This window comes from Dermacentor variabilis, chromosome 3 (assembly GCF_050947875.1).
Source record: "Dermacentor variabilis isolate Ectoservices chromosome 3, ASM5094787v1, whole genome shotgun sequence".
Lineage (NCBI taxonomy): Eukaryota > Metazoa > Arthropoda > Arachnida > Ixodida > Ixodidae > Dermacentor > Dermacentor variabilis.
This window is the reverse complement of record NC_134570.1, coordinates 239,034,284-239,059,568: the sequence shown is the minus strand read 5'-3', so window position 1 is coordinate 239,059,568 and position 25,285 is coordinate 239,034,284. Positions and strand designations below refer to the sequence as shown.

The 25,285-nt window shown below is 50.2% G+C and overlaps 1 protein-coding gene and 1 long non-coding RNA gene across 2 annotated transcripts in view; one reads left to right on the top strand and one right to left on the bottom strand.

Annotated features, from left to right (window-relative positions):
- LOC142576740 (TWiK family of potassium channels protein 7-like) overlaps nt 1–25,285 on the bottom strand; it is a 377,792-nt gene that overhangs the window by 171,636 nt on the left and 180,871 nt on the right. The gene's annotated exons all lie outside the window — the stretch shown is intronic.
- The window catches only part of LOC142576741 (uncharacterized), a 62,205-nt gene continuing 51,647 nt past the window's right edge, over nt 14,728–25,285 (top strand). Inside the window, exon 1 of the long non-coding RNA XR_012826951.1 lies at nt 14,728–14,802. This is a non-coding gene — a long non-coding RNA (uncharacterized LOC142576741). The remainder of the gene's footprint in view (nt 14,803–25,285) is intronic.

The window sequence follows — 25,285 nt, the reverse complement described above, 5'->3', positions numbered from 1 at the left end:
CTTTAATCTGTATGCTCAGTGAACTGTGCAACTGTGCGAACTGTGCAAGAAACCTTACAGCACAATCTCGTGGACAGACAATGACTGTAGTGTTGTGAAATATGTCGCGCACTGACCGGCAGTTTTTCTTCAGAAAAACTTGTTAAAAAAGGGGGCTTATGTGATGTGTGGTGCACGACATGGTGCGGTGATTGGGACGGTCAGGAGCAGACGACAAGGAGTGCGCGCGCCGAGGCAAATTCCGTGCTGGAAGGTGAAAAACGACAACGCCGAAGAGCGTCCGGCACGTGAACGCGCGGTGCAAGAAAAATAACAAAAAGAAGAAAAGCAACCCAATTAGGAAAGACCACGGGGCGTCAGGCAGCCAATCGGAGAATGCCTAATCGGCCAAAGAGAAGGAAAAGCGTGGTGCGCCGTGTTGCGTTTCGCCTGCGACACGTGGTTTTGCCGGCGCGACTGCGGCGGGGCGGCGGACATTTTGGCCCGATCGTCGTCGCCGCAACACTCATCGCCAGGTGTTTCCAGGCGCGACTGCGGCGATGCGACCGCCTAGGGATCCTCCTCGCATTCCAGTCATTGTGCCCGAAACAGGCGATGCCAAAGCAGGGATCTCATTCCAGTCATTGTGCCCGAAACAGGCGATGCCAAAGCAGGGATCTCGTTCCAGTCATTATGCCCGAAACAGGCGATGCCAAAGCAGGGACCATCCTCTCATTACAGTCATTGTGTCCGACCGGCAGCGCCACGACAGGGTGCTACGAGATCGTGCTCGACATGGTGCTACGGCATCGCTACGACAGTGTGCGTCACCATTAGCCCATTGTACATTCACGTGCTCGTCTTTTGAGGGGTTCCTTCTTGCCCTCAACTGCGAGAGTATAAAAACAGCTGCCCCCGGACGCCAAAAGGAGGGCTCCGATTTCTTCTGTTGAGTGAAGTGCTCTCCCGTCTCTCTACTACGGTCAAACCTGACCGCCAACTCTTTGCGATGTTAAAATAAACAAGTTGTTTCGTTGTTACCAGTCGACTCATGCTTTGCCGGGACCTTCGGATGCTTCCAGTTGTACCCCAGGCCGCCAGGCCAACGCTACCCTTGGGGCTTGCGACCCAGGTACAACCACGGGCGTCAGCGCCGAGTTCCCAACAGATCGTACCAGCAGTCCGATCCCAAACATCTGGTTGGCAGCGGTGAGATCGCCTCCGACTTCAAACAACTGTCTGCCAGCGGTGAGATCGCGACAACGGAGGCCAGCAGCGAAGAGATGCAGTTGACTGTATGCTGAGCAGCTCAACGACGATCCGGGAGCAGTGCAACGAGCCCTGTGTGACGACTGGTTGCCTGCAGCGGAACGACTGCGTGGAATTCCTGCCTGCGAGGTTTGGTGAGTGCGGGACTTTCTTCTTCTGAGCTTTGCCAGGCTTTTGTTAGTGTTAGAAACAGAGCTGGTAATTGTGGTTGTCGTTGCTGCCGGGTTAGTTGCGGCAAGACAATAATAGGCAGTAGAGAAAGCAGCATTCAGAGCAGCCATGGATTTGAAGTCGTTGCGCAAACCGAAATTGTTGGAGCTTGCAAGAGAGTTGGGTCTGGATGTCTCAGACAAACTAAGAAAACCTGAACTGCTAAAGGCTATTCTTGAGTTAGAGGCTGAGGATGACGAGCTGTCGGAATGCCTTGAGACCATTGAAGAGAGAGAGACTGCAAAAAGACAGGAGCGCGAACTTAAAGAGCAGAAAGAAAAAGAAGAGCGTGAACGTAAAGAACAGAAAGAGCGAGAGCAACAAGAGCGTGACCGTCAACACGCTTTGGAAATGAAGCGTCTTGAGGTAGAGATGGAACGCGCTCGTAATGGAAGTCAGGCACACGGTGCAGGAGAACGCGTATTGTTCAAAATGACGGACCTGATGCGGCCGTTTAAGCTTGGAGAGGACATTGGTTTGTTCCTGGTTAACTTTGAGCGAACGTGCGAGAAGCAGGGGTTCTCTCGGGAAACGTGGCCACAGCGCTTGCTCACTTTGTTACCCGGCGAGGCGGCCGACGTAGTCGCTCGCTTGGATAGAGAGGAGGCAGAGGATTTCGACACAGTGAAATCGAGTCTGCTAAAAAAGTACCGGCTGTCTGCGGAGGCGTTCCGTCGGAAGTTTCGGGAAAATGAGAAAGGCAAAAGTGAGTCATATACAGAGTTTGCGTATAGGCTTATGTCGAACATGCAGGAGTGGCTCAAAGAAGAGAAAGCGTTTGGTGACCACGATAAAGTTCTGCAGTGCTTCGGGCTAGAACAGTTTTATAGTCGGTTACCGGAGAACGTGCGATACTGGGTCTTGGATAGGCCAGACGTTTGTACGGTGGCTAGAGCCGCTGAGCTAGCCGAGGAGTTTGTGACGCGTCGAGCTCGCGGAGCTAAGGACGGTCAAAAGGGTGAATTTGGCTCGAAGTTTGAGAGGCCGAAATTCACGCCCATGAGATTAAAGGGGGACACGCGTAGTGCGGATGCGAGTGAAAGCAGTCCGACCAGACGTAAAGAGACGGCGGCAGCCAAACGCAGAAAGCGGTTCGAGATGAGGCGAGCGGGCGTTTGTTATACGTGCCAGAAGCCGGGTCACTTTTCGGCGCAGTGTCCGGAAACAACACCAAAAGTTGTGTTTTTTTCAATAGGCAGCACTGACGAGAACATGAAGCTTCTCGAGCCTTACATGCGAGACCTCCTCGTAAACGGGAAAGAGTGCCGAGTGCTTCGCGATTCCGCAGCTACGATGGATGTAGTTCACCCGTCTTACGTAGAACCCCATATGTTCACGGGCGAGTGCGCGTGGATCAAGCAAGCCGTGGAAGCTCATAGCGTGTGTCTGCCAGTAGCAAAAGTGCTTATTGAAGGACCTTTCGGAGCGCTTGAGACGGAGGCGGCAGTGTCATCTATGCTGCCACCCCAGTACCCGTACCTATTTTCAAACAGGTCCGATCACCTCCTGCGCGAGAAGGGGCTTTTGTTTGGTGAAGCTAGTGTTCAGGCCTTAACCAGATCGAAGGTTCGGGAGCTCGCTGCAAAGGCGGTAGTTGCGGGGCCGACGTTATCAAACAACGAAAAAGGGTCAGAGGCGCAGCAAGCTGATATTCCGAGCACGCCCGAACTGAATAAACTTGAGTCTGTAACGTTAAAGGCGCCAGATACTGGAGAGGAAACGCCCGACGCGGGAAAGTTAGAAGAGCTATCTACTGATTTGCTCATCGCGCCTACGTCAGACGGACTTGATAGGTTGCTAAAAGTCAGCCGGTCGGCTTTGATAGCCGAGCAAAAAAAGGATGGCAGCCTGGAAAACGTGCGCTGCAATGTCAAAGAAGGTATCGCCAGGAAAACTGCGCGTTTTGTGGAACGAGGTGGAGTCCTGTACCGGAAGTATCTAGACCGCCGAGGAGTGGAGTTCGATCAGCTGATCGTGCCTCAATGCTATCGTCAGGATCTGTTGCGCTTGTCACACGGGGGTTCGTGGTCCGGACACCTAGGAGTTAAGAAAACTAAGGACCGTCTCTTGCAAGAGTACTATTGGCCAGGGTGTTTTCGGGACGCAGACCATTTCGTGAGGACATGTGACACTTGTCAGCGGGTGGGCAAACCAGGGGACAAATCAAGGGCGCCGTTGAAATTGGTACCTATCATTACGGAGCCTTTTAGACGGCTCGTTATTGATACAGTGGGACCTCTGCCGGTAACAGCCACAGGGTACAGACACATTTTGACTGTGATCTGCCCAGCGACAAAGTTCCCTGAAGCAGTGCCGCTTAAAGAACTCAGCTCAGTTGAGATAGTTAATGCACTACTGTCCATATTTGCGCGAGTTGGTTTTCCTGCGGAAATCCAATCAGATCAGGGCACAGTGTTTACTAGCGCTTTGACGACAACTTTTCTCGAAAGGTGTGTGGTAAAGCTGTTACACAGCTCAGTGTACCACCCACAGTCGAATTCCGTTGAGAAGCTCCACTCCGTCATGAAGCGCGTGTTGAGAGCCTTGTGTTTTGAACATCAAACTGACTGGGAGCTGTGTCTGCCTGGGGTGATGTTTGCTTTAAGGACCGCGCCGCATGCGGCTACGGGGTTTTCGCCAGCTGAACTGGTGTACGGTCGCTCGCTTCGATCTCCGCTTCGCATGCTTCGAGAATCGTGGGAAGGTAGGGGCGACGACCCAGTCGTGGTGGAGTACGTGCTTAAGCTCCTCGAACGCTTAAGAAGGGCACAGGAGTTGTCAGGTGAAGCAATGACAAAGGCCCAGCAGAGGGCCAAGGTTTATTATGATCGGACAGCCAGGGCCCGTCGTTTTGAGGTTGGCGATGAGGTCATGATATTGCGCACATCGCTAAACAACAAACTAGACGTGCAGTGGGAGGGCCCAGCACGAATTGTTCAGAAACTGTCGGACGTTAACTACGTGGTAAGTCTGCCAGGAAAGCGGAAAGCACAGCAAGTTTACCACTGTAATCTGCTCAAACCTTATAGACAAAGGGAAGCAGTGGTGTGCATGATGGTAAACGTTCCTGAAGAGCTTCCGGTCGAGCTTCCGGGACTAGGCTCAGTGACGAACAGGGAAGACACCGGTCAAGTCATTAGTGACCTTATCAGTAAAGCACCGCTGTCGCCCGAGCAGAAAACCGAACTACACCAGCTATTACAAGAGTTTCAAGGTCTGTTCTCTGAGAGGCCTGGTAGGACTTCTGTACTTACTCATGATATAGAACTTACCTCCCCAGAGCCAGTACGATCCAAGGCGTATCGGGTGTCACCCCGCCAGAGCGATATTATGGAGGCTGAGGTAAAGAAAATGCTACAGCTCGGTGTTATTGAGGCAGGTGAGAGTGATTATACCTCCCCTTTGATTTTAGTTGAGGTACCGGGCAAGGAACCTCGTCCTTGCGTCGACTACCGCAGGCTTAATTCCATCACTAAGGATCAAATTTATCCGATCCCTAACATCGAGGAGCGCCTTGAGAAAGTTAGTAGCGCTCAGTTTATTTCCACCCTAGATCTTGTCAGGGGTTATTGGCAGGTTCCACTTACAGAAGAGGCTAGTAGGTATGCGGCGTTCATTTCACCAATGGGAACATTCCGTCCTAAAGTGTTGAGTTTTGGTTTGAAGAACGCGCCATACTGTTTTTCAAGCCTCATGGATAAAGTGTTGCGGGGACAGCAAGAATTCGCTTTACCGTATCTAGACGACGTAGCGATATTCTCCGCATCCTGGTCTGAGCATATGACACACTTGCGGGCAGTGCTAACCCGCCTGCGCGAAGCGGGCTTGACAGTCAAGGCTCCTAAGTGCCAGTTAGCACAGGCCGAGGTTGTCTACCTCGGTCACGTGATTGGTCAGGGTCGTCGCCGCCCCTCTGAAATAAAAGTGGCCGCTGTGCGAGACTTTCCGCAACCGCGCACCAAGACCGATATTCGGTCGTTCTTGGGTGTCGCCGGCTACTATCAGAGGTACATCCCTAGGTACTCTGATATCGCGGCTCCCCTGACGGATGCTCTAAGAAAGACAGAGCCTCAAACAGTCGTCTGGGACGAGACCAAGGAAAGAGCTTTTAGCGCCCTAAAGAGTGCCCTAACAAGCCAGCCTGTGCTACGATCGCCAGACTATACAAAAGGGTTCATTGTTCAGTGCGATGCTAGTGAGCGAGGCATGGGCGTTGTACTGTGCCAACGGGAAAATGGAGAAGTAGAACACCCCGTCCTGTATGCTAGTCGTAAGCTGACCAGTCGTGAGCAGGCGTATAGCGCCACCGAGAAAGAGTGTGCATGTCTCGTGTGGGCCGTTCAGAAATTGTCATGCTATCTAGCCGGCTCGAGGTTTATCATTGAGACGGATCACTGCCCTCTCCAATGGCTGCAGACCATCTCTTCCAAAAATGGCCGCCTCCTGCGCTGGAGCCTCGCTTTACAACAATATTCCTTTGAGGTGCGTTACAAAAAGGGGAGTCTCAACGGTAACGCCGATGGCTTAAGTCGAAGCCCCTAACGTAGGAATCAGCCTCAAAATTGTTTGTTACTGATGTTTTTTTTCCTGAGGCAGGATTTTTTTAACATATTGCTTTTGTTTAGTGTTTCAAAGTGATGATATGCTTTCTAGTGCAATTTTTCAATTTGTGGACGCGTTCTGAGTGATGCTAGACTACTGTAAGGAACTAGGCAGTGGTATAACAAGGGGAAAGAGCCTGGCAGGGCTTAGTGAGGGTTGTGCCGTGCTTGCTGACTGAGCGGTTGAGTTTCAGCGTAGTTCTAACGCTTGCCGGGAACGAGAACAAAAATGTGAACTCTCCCGAAGTCACTTTGCAGTGTCCCGTGCGAACCTGAACGAGAGAACGAGGCCTTCTCTGTGCGCTGCGCTCAAGAAACGTCGAGGGACGCCCGACTTCGGTTATGAGCATCATCGAGCGACATCCCTCCGGACAGCGGATGCAGTCCCCTGTCCATCGGGATCTCCTTCCCCCGGCGGGGCGGTCTGTTGCGTTTCGCCTGCGACACGTGGTTTTGCCGGCGCGACTGCGGCGGGGCGGCGGACATTTTGGCCCGATCGTCGTCGCCGCAACACTCATCGCCAGGTGTTTCCAGGCGCGACTGCGGCGATGCGACCGCCTAGGGATCCTCCTCGCATTCCAGTCATTGTGCCCGAAACAGGCGATGCCAAAGCAGGGATCTCATTCCAGTCATTGTGCCCGAAACAGGCGATGCCAAAGCAGGGATCTCGTTCCAGTCATTATGCCCGAAACAGGCGATGCCAAAGCAGGGACCATCCTCTCATTACAGTCATTGTGTCCGACCGGCAGCGCCACGACAGGGTGCTACGAGATCGTGCTCGACATGGTGCTACGGCATCGCTACGACAGTGTGCGTCACCATTAGCCCATTGTACATTCACGTGCTCGTCTTTTGAGGGGTTCCTTCTTGCCCTCAACTGCGAGAGTATAAAAACAGCTGCCCCCGGACGCCAAAAGGAGGGCTCCGATTTCTTCTGTTGAGTGAAGTGCTCTCCCGTCTCTCTACTACGGTCAAACCTGACCGCCAACTCTTTGCGATGTTAAAATAAACAAGTTGTTTCGTTGTTACCAGTCGACTCATGCTTTGCCGGGACCTTCGGATGCTTCCAGTTGTACCCCAGGCCGCCAGGCCAACGCTACCCTTGGGGCTTGCGACCCAGGTACAACCACGGGCGTCAGCGCCGAGTTCCCAACAGATCGTACCAGCAGTCCGATCCAAACAGCCGGCAGAAGTGGGGAGACGCCGGAAGAGTTCCAAGAAGCGACGCCAGGAGGAGGTCAACCACCGGACCGGGAGTTGAAGACGGGCCGTCGGGTTCCGGACCCGAGCCACCAGGACTTCACCCGACCGGGGCCTCCTGCCAGCCCGTTCCAGAACGCCGCCCCCGTCTGTCGGGCCGCCTGCTGCCCGAGGCCGGCGTTTGAGCTTATGTGCCCGTGGGCAGGACAAGAGCAGTCGGGCTACGGGCCCGAGCTCTACACCCAGCTGCCCGGCCAGAACGCCGCCGCCGTCTGCTCGTGCCACTAAGCCACCTGCTTTACCTCTGCAAGCCAGAGCTGGCGCGCTCCGGTCGCCCGGTCAGTCAACTTACACCACGTCCTTTGGTGAGACCGGCGCAACTCCTTTCGCCAACTTAGCGCCACGTCTCCGCATCGAGACTTATGCGTCCCTGCCGTCGTGGCAAACCCGGACTCGCGCACTATTTAGCGTCACACTAGCCCCAAATGTGTCTTACTGCCGTGATGTCTATTTGAGTGTTTATTTTATTCTTTCTATTTCTTTCTATCATTTATTTTAAACTTTTTTTAGTTACATTAAATCTTTGTGCGCTGTTCGAAACTAACGGCTTTGTCCTCAATTGGGTTCTCGGAGACTCCGCCTAAGAGAACCGTTAAAACCCTTGAGTACACGAACCGCTGTCCCCATATTTGGGCATCACAAGTTAATTTGTGATGCCCAAGTTTCGACCGGGCGACCGGAGCGCGCCAGTTCTGACTTGGACAGGTAAAGCAGGCGGCTTGGTGGCACGAGCAGACGGCGGCGGCGTTCTGGCCGGGCAGCTGGGTGTAGAGCTCGGGCCCGTAGCCCGACTGCTCTTGTCCTGCCCACGGGCACAGAAGCTCGAACGCCGGCCTCGGGCAGCAGGCGGCACGACAGACGGGGGCGGCGTTCTGGCCGGGCAGCTGGCATAGAACTCGGGCCCGTAGCCCGACTGTTCTCGTCCTGCCCACGGGCGCAGACGCACACCGGCCTTGAGCAGCTGGCGGCACGCTCGGGTAGACGGGCGACGCACAGGAACGGGCTGGCAGGAGGCCCCGGTCGGGTGAAGTTTCTGCTGGCTCGGGTCAGGAACCCGACGGCCCGTCTTCAACTCCCGGTCCGGTGGTTGACCTGCTCCTGGCGTCGCTTCCTGGAAATCTTCCACGCACCACGCTTTTTCTTCTCTCTGGCCGATCAGGCATTCTCCGATTGGCTGCCTGACGCCCCGTGGTCTTTCCTAATTGGTTTGCTTTTCTTCTTTTAGTTGTTTTTCTTGCACCACGCGTTCACGTGCTGGACGCTCTTCGGCGTTGTCGTTTTTCACCTTCCAGCACGGAATTTGCCTCGGCGCGCGCAATCCTTGTCGTCTGCTCCTGACCGTCCCGATCACCGCACCATGTCGCGCACCACACATCACAGAGATACCTGCACAGGACGGCCTCGTGTTTCGAAGGAACAAGGTAATTGTACCGCAATCAAAGATATGGGAAATGATGAGTCTTCTTCACGCGGCGCACGTGGGAATGGATAAGATGAAGGCGAGGGCAAGGAACGTGATGTTCTGGCCCAATATTTCGCGCAACATCGAGCAGTTCTGTAAAGCCTGTAAAGTGTGCCAATAGCATCAGCCTCGACACTCTAATATGCCACTCCTAAGTCATGATGTACCCTCACTAGCATGGGAAGTTGTCGGCATGGACTTGTTTTCCTTTGAAGACCACGAGTTCGCCCTTATTGACGACGTATACTCCTTCTTTGAAATTCGAGTTTCGTACAACTGCAAGCTCTCTTAACACATGGTGTTCTCAAGATTTCTCGGTCCATGGCTTGCCCAGGAAGTTGTGCACTGACAATGGTCCGCCTTTTAACAGCCGTGAGTTTGACTTTCTCAACACCTCGGCTGTTGATCACATCAAGCCCCTATCATCCGCGTTCCAATGGCATGACGGAGAGAGCGGTTCAGGAAGCAAAAAGCTGTTAAAGAAGTGTTCCTTTTAAATGCCTGTGTTTCAAATGGCATTACTTGAATGGCGCAATACCCTACGTGATGATGTGCTCCAGTCCCCCGTGCAGAGGCAAATGGGATGACAGACTAGGACTCTTATATCAGTACCTACCAGCCACTTGGAACCACGGACAATTCCACCTGAAGTGGTCCAGGGCCGCCTTCAAGAAATACACCAACGACAGAGTACCTATTATAATCGCGGCAGAAGGAACTTGCCGCCTGTAATGTCAGGTCAGCAGGTCACAGTGTATGATACAAACCAGCGGACCTGGTCTCCCGCCGTCTTACTCCGACCAGCTGATCAACACCGCTCGACGATCGTCAAAACTGAAGACCGCCGGGAACTTCGGCGCACACGAGAGCACCCCCGCCTGGTAGACCCACGATCGGAAGCGAGCCTCGTGTCCGAAGGCGTATCTTCCACAGAGCCCCCTCAAGAACTACGGAGAAGCACAAGACTTCGACGCGAGCCCTGTAGGTACTCTCAACACGAGACACGGTAACCATGTCTTAAGTTGTAATGGAAAAGGTAAGATGTAGCAAGGCTGAATAAGAGCAACGTCACGCTTATATGTATGAACTGCGCATGACCCACTGCGGCACTACTTTGTATATATCCCGTTCATTCTTCCAATAAAGTTGTTCATTGCCTGACCCCGACTCGCCCACAAAAGTTACGTTATATTACGAGTGATGCGCAGGTATAGCTCTGTTGCGACATCACTGTTACTGTAGCAATAACTGTTACTGCAGCAGTAACAGTGCCAAGAAGCTCGACCGAAGCAGGGCCGACGTTCAAGCAGATTGATTCCACATAGGTTACCTGCAAAGTGGTACATGGATGGATGGATAGAACTTTCTTTTACGTCATGTTTCGAAATGTTTCCACTCACTTCACCGCACCTATGTAAACGGGATTAAGAGTGCGGCAGTACCCACACCTGCCAGATGCGCATGCCATCATGCTTACCAGTTCCAAACATTTCAGTTATTGCACGCGTGCGGTGATGACGATCCCTCACGAGTACGCGGACGTGCTGTCAATACCGGCACAAATCCCCACTAGCGACACTGGCTCAACAAGTGGGAACGCTGGATCTTTCTAACATGCAGCGTCTTTTATTTGGGTCTGCATAGGGAGTAGCTTGCGAGTAGTGCATGTAACGAAAACATATTAAAGCACTATCGCATAAATGATGTACAACCATCCTTTCCACGCAAGCTATTTTTGGTACCGTTGTTCAAAAATTGGAGGACGCTTAAGCTTCGCCTTCAAGAGTGGAACGCGACAGCGTTCCCGTCGACCCGCCAAGGGGTGTAAGACAATGCGCTACGGCGCAGCGATCACTTACGAGGCGCCCCCGCGTCGGACTTTTCACCCACCAATCACGCGGTGAGTGTCGAGCAACGCAGCGTTCGGCGCGGCAACGAAACGTGCGCCTGAGCAAGCGGAACGAACCAAAGAACTCGGTATCTCGGAGGGGGAAACGATGTACGCCAGCCAAACGTCGTGATCGGCACGGGCAGAGAGATAGACAGATAGTGATCTAAAGAAAGGAAGGACACTTGATTATGCAACCCGTGAGGGAGCATGGCGAAGCGTCGTCAGGGGAGAGGGTGTCCGGGCAGCGACGCGCCTCGCACTGGTCCCCGCACAGCCCCAATGCGCGCGTGGCGCGCGAGCTGTCGGGGCAGCGCCGTACATTGAGAGGAGGGGGTCTTCTGTGTTTGCCGGAAGATGGCTCTGCGTGTGCGGAAAGCGCAGAAGAAATGAAGCGGAAACGCCCATCGCTACTCGCGTAACTGCGACTTCTGTAAGTTACATGGTCATAATTACCGATAGACACCGCAGTATAACTTTCTACGGCTCGTTTCTAAGGCAACACCGCATTCACTAGAGGCGCTTTTGTACCGCTTTAAAGCGTCGAACTCGTGGCTGAGGGGTAGCGTCTTCGTCTCACATTCCGGAGACCTTGGTTCGATTCCCACCCAGTCTATTTGCAAGTTGTTTTTTATTCTTGAAGTGCCTCCCTGGATTTGTCGCTCACGGCCAACGCCCCGACGCCGACGACAACGGCTTTTCTGGGACACGAGCTCCTTAACGCTGTCGCGTTGAAAGAAACAAACGACTACTGGGTCATGTAACTGTCGCGTGCGCTGATGACTTTATTGTGCAGCCACGCATGACGCAGTCGGAGCCTATGTTTGCCTCGCGGGTCGCGTTGAGAGATGTGGCTCGGCAGGGCGTTTGTAGTAGGTCTTTGGAAAGAGTCGTGGCGTTTCAGAGAGTTCACTTTGACATAGCAGGTATAATCTATCACACTCAAAACGGTGCTGAAGTGTGCTACTTGTTGCAGAGGTTTCCAGCTTGCTCGGCTATGCCTCTGCTTGCGACATGTGGGGTTCCTAAATGGCGTGAGCAGACTCGGGCAGCAAGACCAAGATTACGCAAGCCTCTTGACCAGCTCACAATGTGTCCACGGAGAGTAAAGCAGATTGAGCAGAGCGCAGGAGCCCCAACCATCCGCGAGTGCGGCGCGCTGGAGCGGCGCAGGGCATGTATCGGGCGCCAGAAGTAGGGCGGCAATTTTTGTACCATAATGCCCAAGCACCCTCTATAAAACAAACCGGTTTTAAGAACAAGGAGCAAGGATGACTCCAAAATTACACCGTAAGGCCCCACTAGCTCTAGCATAAGTTAAGCATGCAAGCTTTTTAATGCATGAATAAATTTAAGTTGTGTATTTGATCAGGTCAAATACACATGACTACTATGACTACTACTACTACTATACACATGAATACTGAGCCCTACAGCTCATAGCTACCTTCTGCTGCACGGGCAAGACATCTCGCGTATCCCATTGCGGCTGTGTTCCCGGTACAGCCTACCCGATTTTCCAAAGGAATCACGATATTCACTATAACGAACATAAGTGCGGCAATCCGTCTGCAAAATATATACTTTGCCACAGGTTGAAGGCAAATTGTCACCTTCTTCAAATTGTCAAACTTCTTAGCCCTCGTGCCTATGCGCCGTGCTTTCGATGAATCAGTTCCAATCTGCCCCATTCTCATGTTACGAGATCGTGTTAGCACAGGGTCCTCGCGCTTTACCTGCGCTGTTTCTATACGTTACATTCCACTGTTTGTCCATTCCTCACTTTCACTACTCCCTAGAATCTGATCACTGTTTTCTTTTTTATTGAAGTGAATAATAGGAAAGGTTGGCGCCTTTATGGTGGCACCGGCTATACTCCTTTTCACTTAGCAAAGGAAACGAATATGCGCAAAAAGGGAAAATAATTGCCATTTGTTGGGCGTGTTGGTAAACTGACTTAGAAAGCATATTTAACGCCGGCCCATTCAGCGAACAAGGACAGAAGGGAGCGCATGTGTGTGTGTGTGTGGGGGGGGGGGGGTCACCACAACCCAGACGACACCACAATGCGCATAGCGCATGCATTGTTGCGTCGTCTCCCTTCTGTCTTTGTTCACTGGCGCTAAGTATACTTTCCAAGGAAGAGTAATGTCACGAAATATGGCACGCAGTGGAACACCAGATGAATAGAAACTCCTTTGTCTTCGGCAACTCCTTTCTAACATCTGCAGCGTACGTGCCGTCAGAGCTGTCACAGAATTAAACACGCGCGGTCGTAACTCGGCGAAGTCGAAATACCCCGCTAGTTCGCAAAAAGAGAGAGAGAAACCGTTCATAACGCTTTCACTTTAGCGCTCTTGCCTTAATCAAGAAGCAAATCGGGAAAATTACCTGCTCTTTCTTTACTTTGTAGGTCTTATTAATTTATTATGTTTCTGTTTGAAAAAATAATATGCCTACAGGCGTCTCTAAATGCACCGAAGCGCACTACGGCATCAGGACAGACAAGCTTTTGCCAAGTTGATGTGGTTCTTTGTAGAATCAGCGATTCGGGTAAAATATGATGGCCGCGAAGAAATCGAATCTCGTGAAAAGAACGCGGGAAGAAATAAAGAACGGGTGGCAGACCACGCACACGACAGGAATGCGTCCTAATAAGCTTCTGCATGGGAAGGCAATTAAAGGGAATTTTCGAATATTTTGCTCTTAAAGGAAAGCTCACGCACGGCACCTACCTCAACACTAATTATCCTAAGCACCGCAGCCTCGTGCACCGCCCGAGCGATTTCCATGACGACGAAGAAAAGGCCATGGCGCAGAAAGTATACATATAATCGGAAATTTCTGTCGGACTTTCACGATACACGTTTAACACAGTATAAGAACGAAAGTGCGCATATTACAAAGGCGACAACGCCATGTGCTCCTAATCTTTGCAGATCCACTTTAAAAGCAATGCACTCTACATCTTTGACGGCGTAAAGCGCCATCAAAGATATCGCCATCTTAGACGGCGCCTCGTGCCACTACCGCATTCCATTAAGGGCTTTAAAAAGTGTAGTGCCACATACGTATAGCAATGTCCCGTAAGGAGACTAGTGACCTGCGTGAAGCTTGAGAAAAGCGTTTCAGCATTATTGGTTGAGCTGTGCATTTAGTTGCGCACTCTTATGCAACAGCGTCCAGCGGCGGTGGTTATTCTGCTAAGACCAGTCTACACTGGCCCCGAAGCACCACGGTCCCAGGAGTGATCCGAAGGAGCGAACTCCGCTTACTGCACGACTCGCCTGGAAGTGACAAGCTGCCGCTATGGGCTTCCGCTGATCTAGAGCTGCGTGTTCCGAGTCAAGATGACAGCCTATGTGGTAACGATGCGCTTGCCTATTATGACAATAAGCAGAGTTAGCTCGACCAAATAGCTTTTGGGAGCACTGTTGAAATCACGGGAAGCTTTTTTGATCCCGCGTGCCAAGCGTAAAAGAAACGCCGAAAACATCATTGTTACTTGACATAGCGCTGTCAGTGTATCGGGTGTGGCTATCCCGCAAGCGGCCAGATAACAAGCCAGCATCCCTTATCCCTTCCCTTCGCTGCAGCCGCAGCTATAAAACGAAGCGCAATAAACGGCCAGGGTTTTTTTTTCCTGGCCTAGCCTACTGATGCGTCGTGGCTCTGCTTGAAGCGAACGATCCATGGAGTCAGAAGCGGGCCCCTCTGCCCATCATGATCATTCCCGTGGCCAAAGCAATGAACATCGTCAAACCACCGGGACCGCTTCTGCTAACTGGAAATGTCAGAAGAAACTGGCTTGTCTTCAAGCAGAAACTGCAGCTGTTCCTGACGGCGACACCGACTGACAGTCCAAAGACGGCAGCGGTAAAAGCGGCGATCCTTCTCAGCGCTGCTGACGACAAAGCCCTCGACATCAACCACTTGAGCTTCACAGAAGGTGAGCGCAAAGATGATGACGACACGCTGCTCAAGAAATTTGACAATTACTTCTATCAAAAGGAAAACGAAGTCACGTGTTTCGTATGCGTGTGCAAGGTGAGGCCGAACCATTTCAACCTTTTGCACGAACCCCGAGGACTGAAGCTAAGCTCTGTAATTTTGGCGGCCTCGAAGAATCCATGGTAAGTGACCAGATTGTTTTCGGCACTAATAGTACGGCACTCAGAGAAAAGATACTCCGAGATAAGTCTCTCACATTGCAGAGAGCAGAAGAAATGTGCAGGGCGGCGGAGGTAGCCGTGCAGCAAAACGTTACATGGCGCACAGGAAGTCTGCAAGTAGACTACGCCGTAAGAAATGAGCCTTGAAAAGGAAAACATATTCGTTGTGAAAGTAAAAGTGAAGCGAAAGTGTAAGTTTATTTTCTTTTCAACGAAAAGAGGGCGCCAAGACAAAAGGCAAGAGCCTGACAAGGTCCCGGTCACCCGTAAAACAGCTGGCATTGTGCATGAGCACTTCACAACAAAATACACAATGAATTTCTCAAGCATTGTAAAAGCATCAAGCAGTAAGTTAACATGCTCAGAATTTGTACAAGAAAAGAATAAATTGAATACACAACTTATCGTATTAGTGGTGCAAAGACACAATATCTTTTTTATGCAAACATAAAAATATCACTCCTTAAACACAGAAACAATATCACAGCTTACAACATGTGCGTTATAGAAAAAAACATTTGAAAGGTAGTAAAATAAATACAAATAAATACAAAGTATGTCGACTAAATAAATGTATCATTCCGTTTGTTCCAAAAGGTATTTTTTAATTGTAGATTTAAAGCGTTTTTCTGGAAGGTAATAATCAGTTTCAAAGGGAAAGTTATTTATTACCGTGGGAATCTGGTAGCTTAGTGTTTGCTTGCCATAATTGGTGCGTGTAATAGGAACAAGCTTACGTTTCGTCCGAAATGCATAACGGCTGCTGGAAGTATCTGGGCAAGAAAAGAACAATCTATGATGATGGATGTACTTAAGTAGACTGAAGTTGTATACTTCTTTTACTTTAAGGATGCCATATTTCTGAAATAGCGGTAACGCAGGTAAATCTGTAGGTCTGCCATGAAAGCCCTCAATGGCACGCATAGCGCGTTTCTGAATTGAAATTAGTTTGAGGTAATTGCTGGACGTCGTAGTTCCCCATACAAGGATACAGTAAGATAACCTTGAGTACAGAAGTGCGTAATACATGGATATCTTTAACCAGGGGGGCAACAAATGAGATATCTTATACAAACAGCCAACTGTTTCACTTAAATCAGACATTAATTTGGTGGTATGAAAATTCCAAGAAAGATTCTCATTGAACCAAACACCAAGAAATTTCTGGTTTGAAACACGCTTTAATTCAGTATGTTCGTAGAATATGTCCAGGGTGATACTTTCTACTGTATTAATAGGCTGAAAAATTATGTAGTTAGTCTTTGATAAATTGAGGCTTAGCCTATTCGTCAATAACCAAGCAATGCAGCCGGCCGCACGCGCCACGACAATGCTCAGCTTGCGGGAATCGCTGCTACGCGTGCAACAGAATGAACAACTTCTCGGTGTGCTGCAGAAATCGCTAAGTCAACCAAGTACAAGAAGAGCTGGAAGGTGATGAAAATTCCCAAGTTTCGGACGTCAGCATTAGCGGTGTCAACAAGCAAGCAGGGCCGGATTGGATGGTGCGAGGCCAGATTTCCGGACGCCAGGTCAGCTTTAAAGTTGATACAGGCTCCCAGGCAAACTAGATTGTCTACCAGGTTGACATTTTCAAATCCCCTGAGTTTTCGAGGTTTTCCCTGAGTGCCTTTGCAAAATTCCCTGAGTGACGCGGAACTATGTTTTATGTCGAGACGGGCTGAAACCATATTGCCCAATGCTGTCGCTTTCTAGTAAGCATATGAAAAAAAAACGACTTAGTCAAATTTCAATACTAAGCAGTAGTGTTTATGTTATTCAAAAAGAGAATAGAAGGGAACTGTTAGCAAAATGCACAGCAAATAAAGTCTTCCAATAAAAATGCAAATCGAGTTGGACATTCTCAAATACGAATAAAAAGGAGATGCATACGGACGCAAATATTTTCGAATATGAGCAATTTCTATCAACTGATACAAGCTCACTGGTATGAGGCCCGAGCGTTGTCACAATTGAGTTCCCTCTCAACAGCTCGTAAGTCAACCTCAACTGTCCTGACATACTCTCAGCCCGCGCACGACACCTCAGTGTTTTGTTTTACAGCGTTAAAGAGTTTATTTAGGTTTGGATGAGGGGCACCTGCATCTCGGCATTAGCCAACACTTTGTTTTGTTGAGCTCAAGCTCCTTCAAAACAGCAGCAGCACGCTTCCTTTCCCGTTCATTCGTCAATGTGTAGGTCCTTTCTGTTCTTGTCCTCATTCCACCATTCGTTCGCCCCACGGACCATTCGAAGCACCTTCTTGGTCAGGTGCACAGTCTACGTCCAATTTTTCGAGCTGCCTAGGGGCCGCGAAAACGTCCGAAAAATCGGCCAGTTGGAAAAAATAAATGCATGTAATTTACTGCCGTTAAGGGCTCAAAACACCACAGGCACATTCTAAAATGCTCTGAAGGCCTGTCAGTGCACGTTTTAGTCATATCGGTGCTCGTACTGTGAACAGGAAATACCGGGTGCACGCGTGTATAATTAAGGAATACATAATGTGTCCTGTGGCAATAGCCCCTTCCCACACTTGTTATGTTTCACTGCAATACTTTTGCGTATGCTTCACCAAGTAACATTTCTGTACAGAGGCGAAGCTCACTTTTGGGAACCAGCATTATGCGACGCACTGTGCTTCCCAAACTTCTAAGTCACTCGCGAGGACTACAAAGGCGGCGTCCGTGCCCTTGCTGACAGCAGCGAATTCTTTCAATATAAAACGCGGCACCCAACGGCAAGAAGCTTCATAGCGAACGTCAAAGCAGCTAGGCCTCGCTTTGGCGCATTGGTGGCTACGGCTGCCAGCGGATCTGCGCGCCAGAGCGCCGGTTCGAGGCGGCGAGGTAATCAAAATGGCAGTGGCGCTGGCTTTGATTAATGCCGTTTCGGACCTGCGGTTGCGGCATAACGCCCGGAAAATCGGACGGCGAAGAGTTCTTGCGTCGGAAATGTCAGACGTTCTGATACATTGACTCTATGGGATACGTGGTGGTCCCGCGAAGCCGTCCAAATTATTGGGAATCCGGACAGTCGGTCGTTGACTGTACACAGGCAACTCATCCAGCCGACGACAGGGCGTCAAAGACGATTCATTATGATTCCTACGTGTTACTCGTGCCTGCATTACCTTGACTTTCGCCCCTTTCAATAAAATTATTGCTAATTTTTCCTGATAGAGGCAAAAATTCCCTGAGTCTCCCCTGAGTTTTTCCAGACTACTCAAACTCCCTGAGAATTTCCGGTTTTCCCGGTTTTCCCGGTTGGTAGACACCCTGAAAACTCCTCCCCATCAGCATTCTTCAACGCATCCGTGGTAGTCCCTGCGCAAGAGTACAGCGGTCCTGAGTGCCTACAACGGCACCGTCACCAAGCACGTCGGCATTGCCACGGCACCCGTGGTCATGAGCGGAGCGAAGCACGAGACAAGCTTTTTTTATCGTGAAAAAAGGACGACAAGCAATCCTTGGATTTAACACGTGCCTGCAATATGGCTTTATCTCAATAGCTGTGGATGCCATTAAACAAGACAGGCACGAATCACCAGAGCAAACTGTCCTGCACCTTTTCCGTGGAATCGGCAGCGTGAAACGACAGTGCAAGATGGCGTTACGGCCGGATGCGGTTCCAGTGGTACAACCAGCCCGGAGTGTATCCTTTGCGCTAAGGGAACCACGACGTGAAGAGGTCAACCGCATGGAGAAGGCATCGTCATCATCATCATCATCATAAACATCATCATCATCATCAGCCTGGTTACGCCCAAAGCAGGGCGAAGGCCTCTCCCATACTTCTTCAACTACCCCGGTCATGTACTAATTGTGGCCATGTCGTCCCTGCAAACTTCTTAATCTCATCCGCCCGCCTAACTTTATGCCGCCCCCTGCTACGCTTCCCTTCCCTTGGAATCCAGTCCGCAACCCTTAATGACCATCGGTTATCTTCCCTCCTCATTACATGTCCTGCCCATGCCCCATTTCTTTTTCTTGATTTCAACTAAGATGTCATTAACTCGCGTTTGTTCCCTCACTCAATCTGCTCTTTTCTTATCCCTTTACGTTACACCCACCATTCTTCTTGCCATAGCTCGTTGCGTCGTCCTCAATTTAAGTAGAACCCTTTTCGTAAGCCTCCAGGTTTCTGCCCCGTAGGTGAGTACTGGTAAGCCACAGCTATTAGACAACTTTAGTTACATGTACGTGGAGGCTTTGCGTACGTAGAGCTTCTACATGTAAGCAGTGCGCATGCGTAGAACGTAGCGGCCGCGCGCTGATCTCACGGACGTACGTGAGATTCAATTGTTTGAGTGCGTTTCTTGCGCCCGTAGACAGCTTCGCGCGGGAGTTTCGCGAGATCACAAACAAGCGATAGCGGGCCGTGCGCGCGCAGACGGCTTGCATCGCAACAAGGCGACAGGATCGAATTGGCTACCGCAGTGTTCATATTTCCCGATAGATGGAGCTAAGTGGTCTCTCTTGGCACGCGTCGCGTACGTGTACTCTCTAAGAACAGTGTACACCCTTTGGAATGCCCCTTCTGCCACACAACGATAATCGTCATCTGCCGTGATGCGTTTCCTTTCTTTAACGCTGGGAGCCCGGTACTTTCCAGTAACGAACGGCACGCGCGTTATCAGCATGATAGAATTGCCGACAAGAAATCGCCCGGTGGTGAAACACCGCCAGACGTCCAATGGCACGCCATTGCTTCCACTGCAGCAAGGAGACACTGTACGGGTTCGCGACGGCCGCTAGTGGTCACGCAAAGCGATGATTTTCCATAATGTGAATCCCCGGTCGCACATAGTGAAAACAGACAACGGCCGCCTTCTAAGGCGAAATAGGCAACACCTGCTGCGAACACGGGAACACTACAAGGTAGTCAACGACAGCGATTACGACTATGTGGACATCAGCCCCAAGGCTTACCGACCCTCAAGTCCTAGAATCACCGGCGGTCATAATCAGCCATGTGCTGGACATGCAACAAGCATTCAGCTCGCAGCATCAGGTACGGCTGCTGTAACAAACATTGCAGCAGTTTCACGCAGTTCAACCCAACTACGCACAGAGCCTACATGGCTGACATACTATGCCAATTTTCGGCAAGTTTCTTAGTGCATTGTCAGATCTGATTTCTTCGGAGATAAAAAGATGTATTGGGTGTGGCTACCACGCAAGCGGCCGGATAACAAGCCAGCGTCCCTTTTCCCATTCCCTCGCCGCAGCCGCAGCTATAAAACGAAGCGCAATAAACCGCCGGGGGTTCTTTTTCCTGGCCTAGCCTACTGATATGTCGTGGCTCTGCTTGAAGCGAACGATACAGTAAGTAGTACTGAATTGAGTGGCATGATACGCGCTAACAATTTTGCTATCGGAAATCACGCCGTTATTCCTATAGTCAAAAACTGTTTAATTATTATTACATAATAAGCCAGTGAGTTAGCACAAGAAATTAGGCCCGTGAAGGAAGGAGAATAGTGACTTAACACTGCAATGTCATATTATAGTGAAATACAAATTTTTCTTTTCCTTTCTTTATGCTTTTCTTAATCTTAGCTAACAAACATCAGCGGGGACATACTGTATAGTATTGCCTCGTAGGTACTTTAATGAACGCAGAGCCCTTTGAATTGTGCATGTTTCAACAGCTTCCTCATCCTTTTTTTTACATTTCCTACCCAGCATACAGCACACGTGCTGATGCCAATCGGTATGTACCGCTGGGACACAAAGAGGGCATAGAAACCTTAAATATACTTCTGTATCTGTACTATAGCACTAGGGGCATATCAAAATATGCGTCTTATATGCACACAGCTCGCTTCAGCATTCTTTATCCGACATGCAATAAACATCGCCTTAGTAGGTTCTAAGAGAAGGAGTCGCTGGGTCGACGTCCTACAGTGTGGAACAACCTGTTTACAACGCGGCATAATTTGCAGACGGTACAGCACATAAACGTGAACATTTACGGTAAAGTTGTGACCTGTGTGATGCATAGAAAATTAAAGAGACAATAGCGGGCAGAAAATGAAAACGAAGACAATTCGGCGCATCGCATGCACCGTGAAAGATAACATCGCCGTGGCTGCGAGCCCTTGAGATGCAGACACTGTCGCTGATGCAGATACAGCGGCTGCCAGTGACGACGCCGACGAGCCAGCAACTGAAGATGGAAGAACCGACCCGGCCGACGCCTCTGAGCGCACTCCTGCAGCGGTGGACGTCGTGCTGCAGTAGTTCGCAGACATCGAAACGCATGACATCAACGCTGGCCTTCAACGCTGTTACGTTTCGCCTACGACGCGCGGTATAGCCGGCGCGGATGCAACGGACGCCGGGGCTTCATTCAAAGCGGCGGACATTTTGGCCGTTCAGCGCTGCCGTAACGCTTCCTGCCAAGCGCGTCCACGCATGTTTCAATGCCACGTGTCTTCGTGTGTGCGTGTGTGTGTGCATCTTGGTGCCCACGCTTGTCAAAGCGCGGCAGCCGGGGAGAGGAGCTCCCCAAGTGTGAAGCGAGGAGGGCTGACCGGCGCCGGCCCGGCGGATGCGTCACTACTCGTCTCAAGGTGCCCGAGCGGCGCCGTCACGTGCGCCCCATCCAGAGCCGTTCCTTCTTGCCCTCAACTCCGAGAGTATAAAAGCAGCTGCCCCCGGACGCCAAGAGGGAGGCTCCGATTTCTTCCGTCGAGTAAAGGCTGTTTCACATGCTGCGACTGCAACGACGAAAATCGGTGCTGTCGCACGCGTCGCAATGCGATTTTTAAAGGGTTCATTTCACATGATTGCGATTTCAACAATGCGACTGGTGCGACGCCCAGGGTTGCTTACTGCCAGGTTTCGTGGCACACGCTGCATAATTCTTTTATTGTAGTGAGTAAAACGTTTACACTATAATATTATTGACTTCTCTTGATTAAAAGCAAATAATATGTACGTTTACTAATTTAAAAACGTTAGTTAAGATTTGTCTTGGGGTGCGCGACGGCGGTTTCTGTAGTTCAGTGCGACATCGCGCACGTAAACAGCTGTTCGCAGGTGGTTCAGCGCTGTGTGTTGTCTTATCTACCTTCTATGACCGTTTCGTTCTGCCTGCGCTACAACAATCTACAAGATGACCCATCGACAAGTTCATATAGCTACCCTCACCGTATATGCAGTATTCGGAATTCGGCTGCCACGAAGTTGTCGTGTCAGCCCAACAAGATACTCGCGCTACCCGTGCTCGGCGTCAGCTTCTGGAGAAATGATGCGTGTATATTGCCCGTCATTGCGCATATGTGGTGCCTGCTCCTAGCCATATTCTTACGCCGAACGCAACAAGAAGCACCGACCCGAACGCCCGCGTGTGCCCCTGAACGAAGCCTCAAACGATCTGTGTGATTACGACGTGGAATGAAAATTGTGTCGTGAAATTCAACCTTAGCGCTAGCCTGGTTCGTCCATCGCCGTGATTGCGCTGCGAATATATATAGGGGAGCCCCCTCTAAATACCTCTAAAGGCGCAAAAGCCGACGCATCAAATGTTTCGAGCAGTTACCGTCACTTTTGTAGAAGCCTGTACGTTGTAACATAGCATTCTAAAAGACACGCTTCTCGTCCACTTTGTTGTCCCGTGTCTCGCGCTGGTAGTATACTCGGAACTTCTAACGAGAACACCATATCAATACGCGCTATTCATAATGCAGGATCGTAGGCCCACGGCAGGCGCACTTGCCGTAGAATTTTTCAGCTTTCTGCTCAGCCTCGCACGCCTCTCACGGTTAGCCTGTTTTGTGGAAATAAATATTATTATGATATTATTAATGTTATTAGATATTATAGTTTCTTCACTGTAATTTATAGCAATCATCCAGATTTCTTAACTAAAGCTAGTCATGCATTTAACCTGTATTAGATCAACATTGTTACGACATGCTTATGAGAGTCATTTCAAGCTAGATTGCTCAGCCAGAGAAAGTACAAACGCAAGCCTCAATGTTTATTCCAATTTGGTATTCCTGAACAGAATATATTGGCAGAATTTTATGCCTGCTTGCATTTCCTGCAATTCAATGTTCAGAGCTGGAAAAACTGATTCCTTTTCTTGCTGTCGAAAGGCTGCTTCAATGTCGATAGCAAGCTATAATTGTTCGTTTCGAAAGTGTTAAGCAATGACTATATGTCTAAGCTTATCAATGCGTTTTTGTTCCACGAACAAAATGAATGAATGACGTGCTTATGTACTAAATTTATATACCTCGCAGGCTACAAGGTTGGAGTATTATGCAAAGGGGAATAAAAAAGTTGTTACAAAAGGAAGAAGGGCACAACATTAAGAAAAAAACCAGCAAAAAAAGCAGTACCAATACATTGCATCAACTAGCCCGTGTTTTACTGGCACAACATTATACAATACTTAACAAAGAATAACAGAAAAAGTTACTGTCCATGCACCCTGTACAGACGGTAAACCAGCGAAGCTGATATGTGCAGCCCCGGTGTTTATCACTGGGTTAATTCCAATGGTTTATTCAAGTCTTTCTATATTATTGGTTATGTCTGTGTTTCTTAAAGGGATACGGACACAAAATCTGAACATTTTACGATAATACAGAAAATGAGTCCTCAGTGTGCGAGTACACCGAAAACAAGCAGTCACTTCGCTCATTTTTCAGCGGATGGCTTTATTTTTGGCGTTTTTGTGAGCGCGCGCAACGCCGCCCGGCCCAAGCGAGTTGGAAGGCGTGACGTCACGACACCCCCGTCGGATAGCCAGCCGGCCGGCCACGGTCATTCGAGGCGCGCCGCCGCCGCAATCGCGAGCATGGATTCGGGTTCTGCTGCCTCTACCAGCGATGAGTACAGGTCTGTAGATAAGGGCCGTTCCAACTTAGCAAGAAATATAATCGCTTACGGTTACGAGCCTTCCGCGTCAAGCGGCAAAGAAGAGCAGGCGGCCTTGAACGTGCCGGTCAGGCAGTCCGGGCCAGCAAAATGGTAATTTCTTTTTCTAGTAAACTTGAAGTGCAGCAGCAGCAGTTCCTAAAATTATGTTACGTAGGATGCAAAATGCCTAGTTTCGTGACCCGCGTTGAGGCAGAAAGGGAGCTATTACGGCTGAATCGTAGGTAGCGTAGCTCGTCGCTTTGTGCTTACCTACGCTGTCGGCTTTCGATCGCTGCACACTTCGTTTTTACGCGACGAGGCACGGCATGTGTAGAATTTTCCAGCCGTTTCATAGCCCTGTGTTTACGGCTACTTTCACATTCACACCATTAGAAGCCATTTACTGGTTGAACTCGTTGAGATGGGCGGCTGCGCTAGGGACCCGTCGACCAGATCACTTAGCTACATCGATTCTGTGGCCATAGACAAAGGAAGGTCTTTAGCTGGGACATTTAATAGGGAAATGCTGCGCGAACAACCAAGTCATGAAACCCGACGCATGATTATGCAGAGACCTATGAAAATCCGTAATTTTTTGCTTGAGGTTGAAAAGCAACGTGTGAAACGGCAATGTAGATAAATGTGCTGCGCATTTTAGATTACTACACATGTATGCTGTTGTCTGGCGTTCATTCACTGGCTGTGTTTTGTATATTTGATCAATTAGAAGAGCGCTCGTATGCTGTCGTTCAATATTAGACGCAGCGAAAGTGCACACAACATGACTATTTTGTTTTATGATAAACACATGCATCCGCAGGGTAAACAATTTCTGTCACAAGCCGAGAATATCTGTTCTTGCACAGCCAATGAAACGGTAATTTCCCTTCTTTCAACAGGCACTCCAGCGGTCACCGCTGCGGCTACATGCATACAGAAAGAGAGAGGGTCTGTTGCTAGAACATCAAAAGTTGGCGAACACAGCTAACTGTTACGAATGCATCACTAAGCACCCGCTCTTTGAATTGTATTGCCTCAACAGGAGCCTTTTGAGCGGCATGCCAAGGCTTTTGAGCACAGCCGGGCTGGTCGCATAAGCATCGTTGACGAAGTGGTCCGCGCAAATGAAGCCATTTTTTAGAAGTCTCCATGCTGGGTGTGGTGGCTGACAGGCACGTATGCAAAGTTCACGCACCTTCTTGTCTCTGGGAAACGTGCGCGACGGCGTATCACGACCGATAATGCTGTTATAACAGCCGTGGGCGCAGTAATGTCTGGGCATTTTCTTCCGCTACGAAGAATGCTTCAATACCGATCGACGACCATGCGAACACGCGTGTAAGATGCACCACCTGCATGGAGCACTGCCGGGGATAATGTTTCAGACAGACCACGTGCGAACATAGCCGACGGCGATAAACAAACGCTGCAAGGGACCGACACTCCGGAAAGACTGCGCCGGCTGTGGCTGACCTTGGCCGCGCGCGCGCGGGCACGCGGGGGTGTCATGACGCCAAGTTTCAGCTTCTCCCGGCGGCCGCTTGGAGGCAAGGCGCAACAGAAAATCG